The following is a 10399-nucleotide window of genomic DNA, read 5'->3' as shown; positions in this document are numbered from 1 at the left end:
AATTTGTTTTGCTTGCACACGTATAAAAATTGCGGTTTTTATCCAACGCAATCATAGGTTTGAACGTTGTTTTCAATTTAGACTTGTTTATATTTTTTCGTTTGGGCTTGTATTATATTTGACTTCGGGTTTATATGATCCGTTCATCCTATTTCGACTCTTTCAAAATTCAAGAGTCTATCCTAAATTGAGGTAAATTATATGGCCTTCCAAATACCGTTTCGATTCCTAACATCACTGAAGAGACATTAATTGTCGAAATCCGGATATGGTGTACAAATTTTTGCACCTCATGTTTGCGGTATACCATCTTTTCCGCAAGTTTATTGTTTTCTGTTTGGTAATAATTTGATAATAAGATCTGTTTTGTTACATCTTGTGATCCGTTTATTTGGCAATCGCCAATGGCAGTCAGCAGGGTTTAAGAACATCAGTTGTTCGACCTGCTAGTCAAATGCGTTTTGTTAAAATATACTTTTTCACTCATTTGGTCTTTTGGAAAATGTTGTTTGTGCTGTATTTAGACCCCTCTACTAAGAAATTTGTTTTGCATGAACACGTATAAAATTGCGGTTTTTATCCAATGCAATCATAGGTTTGAACGTTGTTTTCAATTTAGACTTGTTTATATTTTTTGTTTGGGCTTGTATTATATTTGCCTTCGGGTTTATATGATCCGTTCATCCTATTTTGACTCTTTCAAAATTCAAGAGTCTATCCTAAATTGAGGTAAATTATATGGCCTTCCAAATACCGTTTCGATTCCTAACATCACTGAAGAGATATTAATTGTCGAAATCCGGATATGGTTCACAAATTTTTGCACCTCATGTTTGCGGTATACCATCTTTTCCGCAAGTTTATTGTTTTCTGTTTGGTAATAATTTGATAAGAAGATCTGTTTTGTTACATCTTGTGATACGTTTATTTGGCAATCGCCAATGGCAGTCAGCAGGGTTTAAGAACAACAGTTGTTCGACCTGGTAGTCAAATGCGTTTTGTTAAAATATACCTTTTCACTCATTTGGTCTTTTGGAAAATGTTGTTTGTGCTGTATTTAGACCCCTCTACCAAGAAATTTGTTTTGCATGCACACGTATAAAAATTGCGGTTTTTATCCAACGCAATCATAGGTTTGAACGTTGTTTTCAATTTAGACTTGTTTATATTTTTTCGTTTGGGCTTGTATTATATTTGCCTTTGGGTTTATATGATCCGTTCATCCTATTTTGACTCTTTCAAAATTCAAGAGTCTATCCTAAATTGAGGTGAATTATATGGCCTTCCAAATACCGTTTCGATTCCTAACATCACTGAAGAGACATTAATTGTCGAAATCCGGATATGGTGTACAAATTTTTGCACCTCATGTTTGCGGTATACCATCTTTTCCGCAAGTTTATTGTTTTCTGATTGGTAATAGTTTGATAATAAGATCTGTTTTGTTACATCTTGTGATCCGTTTATTTGGCAATCGCCAATGGCAGTCAGCAGGGTTTAAGAACAACAGTTGTTCGACCTGGTAGTCAAATGCGTTTTGTTAAAATATACCTTTTCACTCATTTGGTCTTTTGGAAAATGTTGTTTGTGCTGTATTTAGACCCCTCTACCAAGAAATTTGTTTTGCATGCACACGTATAAAAATTGCGGTTTTTATCCAACGCAATCATAGGTTTGAATGTTGTTTTCAATTTAGACTTGTTTATATTTTTTCGTTTGGGCTTGTATTATATTTGCCTTCGGGTTTATATGATCCGTTCATCCTATTTTGACTCTTTCAAAATTCAAGAGTCTATCCTAAATTGAGGTAAATTATATGGCCTTCCAAATACCGTTTCGATTCCTAACATCACTGAAGAGACATTAATTGTCGAAATCCGGATATGGTGTACAAATTTTTGCACCTCATGTTTGCGGTATACCATCTTTTCCGCAAGTTTATTGTTTTCTGTTTGGTAATAATTTGATTATAAGATCTGTTTTGATACATCTTGTGATCCGTTTATTTGGCAATCGCCAATGGCAGTCAGCAGGGTTTAAGAACATCAGTTGTTCGACCTGCTAGTCAAATGCGTTTTGTTAAAATATACTTTTCACTCATTTGGTCTTTTGGAAAATGTTGTTTGTGCTGTCTTTAGACTCCTCTACCAAGAAATTTGTTTTGCATGCACACGTATAAAAATTGCGGTTTTTATCCAACGCAATCATAGGTTTGAACGTTGTTTTCAATTTAGACTTGTTTATATTTTTTCGTTTGGGCTTGTATTATATTTGCCTTCGGGTTTATATGATCCGTTCATCCTATTTTGACTCTTTCAAAATTCAAGAGTCTATCCTAAACTGAGGTAAATGATATGGCCTTCCAAATACCGTTTCGATTCCTAACATCACTGAAGAGACATTAATTGTCGAAATCCAGATATGGTGTACAAATGTTTGCACCTCATGTTTGCGGTATACCAGCTTTTCCACAAGTTTATTGTTTTCTGTTTGGTAATAATTTGATAATAAGGTCCATTTTGTTAGATCTGGTGATCAATTTATTTGGCAATCGCCAATGGCAGTCAGCAGGGTTTAAGAACATCAGTTGTTCGACCTGTTAGTCAAATGCGTTTTGTTAAAATAGACTTTTTCACTTTTTTTTGGTCTTTTGGAAATAGTTGTTTGTGCTGTATTTAGACCCCTCTACCAAGAAATTTGTTTTGCATGCACACGTATAAAAATTGCGGTTTTTATCCAACGCAATCATAGGTTTGAACGTTGTTTTCAATTTAGACTTTATATATATATATATACATTTGACTAGCAGATCGAACAACTGATGTTCTTAAACCCTGCTGACTGCCATTGGCGATTGCCAAATAAACGGATCACAAGATGTAATAAAATAGATCTTATTATTAAATTATTACCAAACAGAAAACAATTAACTTGATGAAAAGATGGTATACCGCAAACATGAGGTGCAAAAATTTGTACACCATATCCGGATTTCGACAATTAATGTCTCTTCAGTGATGTTAGGAATCGAAACGGTATTTGGAAGGCCATATAATTTACCTCAATTTAGGATAGACTCTTGAATTTTGAAAGAGTCAAAATAGGATGAACGGATCATATAAACCCAAAGGCAAATATAATACAAGCCCAAACGAAAAAATATAAACAAGTCTAAATTGAAAACAACGTTCAAACCTATGGTTGCGTTGGATAAAAACCGCAATTTTTATACGTGTGCATGCAAAACAAATTTCTTGGTAGAGGGGTCTAAATACAGCACAAACAACATTTTCCAAAAGACCAATATATATATATATATATACCGTATATATATATATATATATACCGCTGTGGATAGTAAACTTGGAATTAATATTAAATAGCAAATTGTTTTTTTTCTTCAGATTTTATCTCGTTAATTTGTATATATAGTTGTTAAAAATATGAAAAAACAATAAAAATTTAAACAAAAAACCAACTAGATAAACTCAACAAAAAACCAACTAGATAAACTCAACACAAAACAAATATACAAACAAAGACTGAGTTTATTGATGTTATTTCTATATAGTTAATGATGGGTCGAGTTTATTAAAGGCCGAGTTTGTTTTATACCTTACTATTCAACAGTGACACATTTCCGATCGTAAAAATGGCTAACTCTTACCAGAGAAATAGTTAAAACAGTTTGTTTTAAAGAATTTAAGACGAATTTAAGTGAATGAAAAGATCGCAAAACTGATGATTTTCTGTGACGACATTATATTGGTAAGTAGACGTACTATAGTTAATTGAATGACAAAGGAAATAAACAATGATATAAACGAGGAAGATGATTATTATTTTGATAAAACCGGATTCTTCCTTTCATGATTGCCGTTTTTTAATCTAATGCATTTTGGGTAATATTTTCAAAAGCATGCACAAAAACTACGTTGTCATTGGTTTAATACATTCTTACCAATGGAAATTCAACCAATGACGTAACGTTATTTTCGTGTACCTCGATCTATTAAATCAGAAAGTACAGGAGTTTGGGTCAGGATTTGTGTATTGATTGTTTTGTTTGTTTACAATGTATATTCAATTCACTAATATTATACCACATATTTAATATTATAATGCAACATCGTGACTAATTTTCATAGCATTAATTTACAAAAAGTGAGTTTAAAGATGATAAAAAGGTACCAACAGTACGCATGGCAGTATTACGTTGTCAAAGGACATCTTAAAATAAGTCAAGCTAACACTTTATAGTTTAAAAAAACGAGAATAAAGAAAAGATAGAAAAGGAAAATGAAATAAAATAAAGTAAAGAAAAGATACAAAAGAAAAAGAAATAAGTGGTAACTTTGGAATAATCGTTAATACTTGTATATCGGCCAAATAATTGTTATACTATACAGAAACAACAAGCCAATAGGTCCTTCCGGTAAATAGTTTTTTTAACGTTTTAACCGATGAGCAGTTTTGGTTGATTCTAGTAACTAGGTCATCTCTAGAAAATATGTTTTGAAACTATTAGATAAATACCAAAAAAAATATCTAGGTTTTCTTAGTCAATTTTCTAAAACATTTTTTTTGTCGTCTATAACTTTCTAATTCAGTGTACTAATACTGATACATATTTGACGGAGATTTATAAACCTGGAACCTGTTCTAAAAATCAACCAGGAAATCATTCATTGTCATAGAATTCGTCAGGTAAATAGTCCCTGATAGTCCTCACTAGAATGTCAAATATTTAAATAAATCCTAACATCAATCAATCAGATTATAGTACCACTAAGAATCAAAAGTGGTACGTATGAGTCACGACACCCTAAATCCGGAACGCAATTTTATTATTGATATACACTATACTTTCATCCAGAACCCTTGAAATTCTCTATCACGCTTTCAGATCCAAGATTCGATTGACGACTTGAGAAACTTGCTACACCCACATGTCGGGAGTTTAAGAGTTTTAAAAAATTATTTTATTTTACTTTATTGTTCTTCTTTTATTTCTATTATTTTATATCATTCTCTGTAATTTTCGCTTTATTTATTTTGCTTACTGAAATATCCAGCCGAATTTGCTATCGTTACCATCCAAGTTATCTGCAGAAAAAATCTTTGTAAATATCATTCATCTTGAACTAGACACCTCATTTGGAATTATATAGTCCACATGTATCTCGATTTCGGATTGAATTTGCATCTTAAAAAAAGTACCATTAGAAGGAGTACATTTCTAAAATATCGTTGTTAAGTTTTCGATTGTTGGCCATGTGAGACGAACAGTTCTGTCGAACCCGATGCAGGAAAATAGAAGACGACCCAGTTATTGCCCTTTTTATCCCAGTTATCCGTATTGACCACGAACCTTTTTTGATCTATCCCTCATAAAGTTCATGAAGTCGTTTTCACCACAAACGGTAACGGACAATCTGCTCTGAGTTTCTTCTACTTTATCTCCTGTCACCAGGAGGACAATGAGAGTTGTTCTTTCTACAAACTCTCTGTTTATGATCTGACCATCCCCTAGAATATGAAAACTGTTCCGCAATCCAGACAAGCTATGTAACCTTCCCTGTAATCAAGTATATCAGGATACCTTCCGCTTTGATTGTATAATCTGTACATAACTGATGAATACCGTACCCTACGAAGTCCCTCCTGTATACCAAGCACCTTCAATATTTTAGATAACATCACATATTTTACTATCCGTAACTTTCATTTAATTGGTGTTCTATCTTTTAAGGGGTAATGCTATTGATATTATTTCAGAACAGGTCATAATACTAATATTTTCTCCCTTAGTGGCACTTGACTGAACAATCAAACATTGAATTATTGACAATATTAATAGTCAAACACATAAGAAATACATTACTATCGTAAGCCTGTTTTGTGTAGCCGAAACAAATGCTTGCGCACAAAATTATAAGCCTAGTTCTTTTATGTGTATTATCAGTAGATGAAACAAACGTACGGTTTAAATACTATCTAATGATATGTACATTCTATTGGCTTATCAACCAATTGAATGTAAAAAATGATCCCTTCCCAGCAGGCACAACAACGTTGATTCAACATTGAATAAACGTCAGATTTTAACGTTGAATCAATGTTGAAAAGTAGTGTTGGATTGAAAATTGATATGACGTTGAAAACATAACGTTGATTCAACGTCAGCTTCCAACGTTGAAAATAGGTTGAATTTTGGTCTAAATTTGGTCGGTGTATGTTGAAAACAAGTCGATTGCTGGTTGAACTGTGGTCAAAGAAAGTTGAAATCAGGTCGAATGATGGTTGTACTGTGGTCAATGAAAGGTGAAATCAGGTCGAATGTTGGTTATACTGTGGTCAGTGTATGCTGAAATCAGGTCGAATGTTGGTTGAGTTATGGTCAGTGTATGTTGAAATCAGGTCGAATGTTGGTTGAACTATGGTCAGTGTATGTTGAAATCAGGTCGAATGTTGTTTTTACTGTGGTAAGTGTATGTTGAAATCAGGTCGAATGATGGTTGAACCGTTGTCAGTGTATTTTCAATGAGATTTCTGCTTGTTCGAATATTTCCCTTTTTATATTTCTCTACATTTTATGATTACAGCTAATTTCCTAATGCATGTAGAGTAAGACTTTGGTTAGCTTGCTTGCTTTGTTTGTATATTGTACAACTGTTAATGGGATAACGTCCAATCAAACTTGAATATAATTTATACAGAATAACTATGCCTGTCTATATTGTTAGCAGATGTTAATCTTAATTACAAAGTTTGAGCTAACGTTTATACAAACATAGCAAGCAAGCTAACCAAAGTCTTACTCTACGAGCATTAGGAAATTAGCTGTAAGTGGAAAATAAGTCATTCCCTTTGTTTCGGTAATACTGGTAAGGAGACCACTCACTTCTGAGTCTGGTATTTATAATACAAGACTTGACAAGAAGAACAGGCACAACTTTTAACCTTACCAGGCATAGATAATCTGAAACTTTATTGTTGTGTCATACACAAAATATGTTTGTGACATAAAATAGTAGTTGTACAACAAGTTGCTCACATATGCATCTTACAATTTCAAACAAAAACACAAACTGAATACTTAATTTTATTTAAAAAATTAGTCTTTCTGCTAGACACATTCCCAGATATTTCAGGGGCATATTTTAGGCATCTTGCACAGTAGTTCCATATTGTGGTTTCCGTTGCACATTCGTAACTACAGCATCTGCAACAGAAAACAACATATTATACTATCTTTATCATAACTTGATTAATATCATTATGCAGCTCAAATAAAGAACACTACTGTCATATGTGAACAAATAATCTCTGTGCAATGCTATTGTTATTTATTTAAAAATTTATCAAGAGCGACCATGTGGTTTTTTTAAAAACTTGAGTTCAGATAGTAAAAAATAAATATTTTCAATAAAAAAAACCTATACTAGATTTTAGTAGACAAAGATGCTAGAGCACATTTTAAAGAAATTGTGACAAAATCTCGCACATTTTTAATGTGGAAAAACAATGGTATATATTTCAATACTCACCCACTTATTATTTCAAACAAGTTTGAACCACCAAAGGCATGTTTATTCTGTTTACCCGATATGTATTTTTCAGACATGGGTTTATTGGTAAGACATCATATACAAAAAAAAAACACTTTTAAGTGCAGCATTTCAAAATTGTTAACTCCCTCTTTAACTTTAAAATAAAAAACGCGTACAAAATTTGGACTTCCAAAACCTTTCATTGGGGACCTTCTGTTTTGAATTTTCCTCGGAGTTCAGTATTTTTGTGATTTTACTTTTTTTCATGAATTGGCTCAAAACCCTTTAAGTCCAACTATTTGTATTATAGCATTACAGGAAATTTATCCTGCAGAATCCAGCAAGATTCTGGAATCAGTGGCGGATCCAGCAATTTTCATAAGGGGGTCATCTGACTGCATAAGGGGGGGCTGCTCCAGTCTTCTTCAGTGATTCCTTATATAATCAACCATTTTGTTCTCTCAAATTGGGCCGGCAACGTCCCTAACTCGGCCTCCGGGAATCAAGGGCTTTATAATTAATTTTAATCCTAAATCATAGTTTCAAGGTCTCACAATAAGCTAATGGGTTTTCAGTCTTTTTTATCTTGACAGTCACTCATCATGAGATACAATACAGCATCACAAGCACCGAGATCTTGACAGTTACTCATCTTGAGATACAAAAATGCCCCACAAGCCCCGAGATCTTGACAGTCACTCATCTTGAGATACAAAAATGCCCCACAAGCACCGAGATCTTGACAGTCACTCATCTTCAGATACAATAATGTACCAGAAGCACCGAGATCTTAAGTCACTCATCTTGAGATACAAAAATGCCCCACAAGCACCGAGATCTTGACAGTCACTTTTCTTGAGATACAAAAATGCCCCACAAGCACCGAGATCTTGACAGTCACTCATCTTGAGAAACAATAATGCCCCACAAGCACCGAGATCTTGACAATCACTCATCTTGAGAAACAATAATGCACCACAAGCACCAAGATCTTGACAGTCACTCATCTTGAGATACAATAATGCACCACAAGCACCGAGATCTTGACAGTCACTCATCTTGAGATACAAAAATGCCCAACAAGCACCGAGACCTTGACAGTCACTCATCTTGAGAAACAATAATGCACCACAAGCACCGAGATCTTGACAGTCACTCATCTTGAGATACAAAAATGCCCCACAAGCACCGAGATCTTGACAGTCACTCATCTTGAGATACAAAAATGGACCACACTGGCAAGCACCGAGATCTTGACAGTCACTCATCTTGAGAAACAATAATGCACCACAAGCACCGAGATCTTGACACTTATTCCTCTTAAGATACAATACTGCCCAACAAGCACTGATTTCTTTACAGCATCTCCAATTGTTATTATAAAACATCTATAAAACAACGCATCCTATATTGCATGATAAGATCCATACACTTTTTAGTGTTTCCGCAGATAAAGTTTTGGATGGTCATCTTAATTAAATGCTTTACTTTAATAATATTCAAAATAAATATTATTCACGTATAATTAATTATAATGATACATGTCATTTTATACCTAAATTCTTCATCAATAGATACTTTCGGCATGGTTGTTTAACGCAAGAAGTAGTTCAACTTTGAAACTTTGTTTACATTCTTCTTCAAACTGTAATAAATTCCAGTCTTTCGTGATGTACGTGTTATAAAATTAACGTATTCATGCATATAGGTTATGTTTAGATATCAAAACTAAAGGATCGAATATTTACTATTTCCTTGATTTTTTTGTGCTGTAATAATTCAATACTGTCAATTGATAAAGCATTTATTTTGGCGTTATCATATACTAGAGACATATATACCTGCATCATACCAACTTTGAAATTAGTAAGATTGTGTATTAATTTGTTATGGTCACACGTGTTTCTTATCTGTCGTATTGCTTCACTTATACCAAGATTAATAAATCCTCTGAATACATGCTGTGAGTGACAATCACATCTATTCTGATCAAGAGAAAAGAATTTGTTTGTTTTAAATGTGTTTCTAGGTCAAGAATGCCATGTGTTGTAAATCTTTTTACTTTTATATAAAAGAGCGAGTTTGATAGGTGAATTTCAATAATTGGTTTTAATTATTTGCCAGATGAATAATTAAATTCTTCAATTTCTACGATGTTCCATGGTATTTAAAAAAATCCACCTTTCTCACGTATCTGCAATGATAGAATACTTTGCCATACGCTTTAGCTTTTTACCAAATAATTGCTCATAAACCCCACCCCCCTTTTTCAAGTTTTTACATTATAAGTTGCCTCACCCAATTAAATGTACAAATATATCTTAAGGTCAAGGTGTTCCCCGATGCTTCAAAAATTTGTATCTTGCCTGCTGGATAATGATAACTACGTACATGTATAACTATAAATTATATCCGATAGATCTGCTTAAATCACTATATACTCATACTTGCTGGGACAGCGAATAATTACGGCTACATTAATGTTTACATTAAATAATCATATAACTATCATTAAAACAAACAATAAATGAAAATTATACTTACTTTGCACTGCTTAGAGCAACTGTTAACTTGTTGTGGTAATCAAATTGGCGCAAATAAATTCGAAATGTCGGCTTCATACGCATGCGCCAATCGGAAAAAGAAATCTGTTTCGCGTTATTGAAATATTGTATCGCAATTTGAAGATTAATTTATATATGCAACAGTAATTATTGAATTTATTCAAAAACATCAGTAAACCAATATAAATAAAAAGTGCAAATTAAAGCAAAAAGGACTATACAAAATTGGTTCAATCTCATCTTAAATAAAATTTTTGGTCGACACTTAAAGTCATCGACCTT

The 10399-nt window shown here is 33.1% G+C and overlaps 1 pseudogene; it reads left to right on the top strand.

Moving 5' to 3' along the window:
- Positions 1–3707: 3707 nt before the first annotated feature.
- The window catches only part of LOC127705503 (uncharacterized), a 154377-nt pseudogene continuing 147685 nt past the window's right edge, over positions 3708–10399 (top strand).

This window comes from Mytilus californianus, unplaced genomic scaffold (assembly GCF_021869535.1).
Source record: "Mytilus californianus isolate M0D057914Y unplaced genomic scaffold, xbMytCali1.0.p SCAF_6, whole genome shotgun sequence".
Lineage (NCBI taxonomy): Eukaryota > Metazoa > Mollusca > Bivalvia > Mytilida > Mytilidae > Mytilus > Mytilus californianus.
This window is presented reverse-complemented; position numbering and strand designations above follow the sequence as displayed.